At 29.3% G+C, this 2,444-nt stretch overlaps 1 pseudogene; it reads left to right on the top strand.

Moving 5' to 3' along the window:
* Nucleotides 1-459: 459 nt before the first annotated feature.
* Nucleotides 460-2,444, top strand: part of LOC105450580 — an 18,494-nt pseudogene continuing 16,509 nt past the window's right edge.

Below are 2,444 nucleotides of genomic sequence, written 5' to 3'. Positions count from 1 at the left end.
ATATATATATATTTATAAATATATATAAAATATATATAAATATATATATAAAATATATATAAATATATATAAAATATATATAAAATATATATAAAATATAAATATATACCTATATATTTATATATCGAAGAACAAAAAGTCTCGTATTATTGATATTTAAATGCCAATTATTTGTATTTTTTTGTATTTTGTTTTATATATAATTTTTTTATATATTAATATATATTTTTTTATATATAATTCTTTTATGTATAAAAACAAAATACGTTTCGAAAGTGAGATTTTATAAATCCAACATAAATTTAATTTAAAAATATATATAAAATTTACAATATAAAATCGAAGAATAAAAAGTCTCATATGTATAGTATACATATACATACATATATTTAAATGCCAAATATCGTTCGTCGATATCACTCATGGCTGTTTCCATTGCAGGTTTCACGGCGGAGTCGGAGGTATCGACATTCTTTTATCATGAGAGTACGGCTATACCGTTCTTACTCAATTCGACGCAATCTCGCGTCGTGTATATCCGATCAGCAGGAAAGAAGAGATAAACCGTAAAAGTGCGTATGACGTGATGTAATCATTAAGCGAGGTCGTAGATAACGGCGCGCATGAAAGATCTTAGAATGAAAACGGATGCCAGCGATCCTTGGCGCGGGACACGTGCGGAATCGGCCGACGACAACGACGACGACGGCACGCCGAACGATCGTTTCGAGGATTCCTTTTTGGACGAGGAACGTCCGAGTCACCGGCGTTTGTCCGACTCGGAGCAGTATCTACAAAAGCTATGTAAGATGCCGTTGCTGGTTTCACGCTTATCCGCATTTTTTCTCCCCTCTCTTTGTTCCTTTTTTTTTTGTCTTTTCGATAATTTCGAAAATTCCTCTCGCAACGACTGTACAGACTCCAGGTTGAAAGTGCTCCAGGGTGGTACCACGAAGAAGGACCTCGTGACGTCACTGTCAGTGGCAAAGGAAGATTGCATCGCGCGTCTGATCACCTCCGGGAGCGATCCCCAGTCCGTGGAGGAGGCCGAGCTGGCGTCGAATCCTCTGATACGGCACGTAGCCCCTCATCTGCAGGTGGGCACTTAAATGATAATGAAACTATATCTATTATTGTTATATTGTTTGCAACTAAATCTTTCTAAACAACACGCGACAAAAATCCTTAGAACATATGTTCTATTATATTTAACAAAGTGAGCGAGAAAAATAACTAGAGAATATTAGGTAGAATGTAGGATTATAAAAATATGAGAATAATGGTATCTTATCGGAACAATTGTACATTATATAGTGTACAATTGTTCCGACAAGATATCATTATTCTCATATTTTTATAATTTTTTGTACATTATATAATGTGCAATTGTTCCGACAAGATACCATTATTCTCGTATTTTTATAATTTTACATTTTAATATACATATTCTATATTCATTATATAATGTACAATTGTTCCAAAAAGATACCATTATCCTCATATTTTTATAATCTTACATTCTAATATTCTCTAGTTATTTTTCTCGCTCGCTTTGTTTATATATAATTGAACATATGTTCTATTATATATGTTCTAAGGATTTTTGTTGTTTAGAAAGATTTAGTTGCAAACGATATAGTATGTGAAACAATTGTACATTATGTAATGTACAATTGTTCCGACAAGATACTATTATTCTCATATTTTTATAATTTTTTGTACATTATGTAATGTACAATTGTTCCGACAAGATACCATTATCCTCATATTTTTATAATCTTACATTTTAATATTCTCTAGTTATTTTTCTCACTCGCTTTGTTTATATATAATTGAATATATGTTCTGTGTTGTTTAGAAAGATTTAGTTGCAAACGATATAATATGTGAAACAATTGTACATTATGTAATGTACAATTGTTCCGACAAGATATCATTATTCTCATATTTTTTAAATTTTACATTCTAATATACATATTCTATATAGTGTTTTATATATATGAGTGAGTTTTATATATATTATATAATGTACAATTGTTCCGACAAGATACCATTATTCTCGTATTTTTATAATTTTACATTTTAATATACATATTCTGTATACATTATATAATGTACAATTGTTCCAACAAGATACCATTATCCTCATATTTTTATAATTTTACATTCTACTATTCTCTAGTTATTTTTCTCGCTTGCTTTGTTTATATATAATTGAACATATGTTCTATTATATATGTCTAAGGATTTTTGTCGCGTGTTGTTTAGAAAGATTTAGTTGCAAACGATATAATATGTGAAACAATTGTACATTATATAATGTACAGTTGTTCCGACAAGATACATTATTCTCATATTTTTTTAATCTTACATTCTAATATATATATTCAATATAGTGTTCTGTATGTATGAGTGAGTTCTATATATATTATATAATGTACAAT

This window comes from Wasmannia auropunctata, unplaced genomic scaffold, assembly GCF_000956235.1.
Source record: "Wasmannia auropunctata unplaced genomic scaffold, wasmannia.A_1.0 LD336060.1, whole genome shotgun sequence".
Taxonomy (NCBI): domain Eukaryota; kingdom Metazoa; phylum Arthropoda; class Insecta; order Hymenoptera; family Formicidae; genus Wasmannia; species Wasmannia auropunctata.
This window is presented reverse-complemented; position numbering and strand designations above follow the sequence as displayed.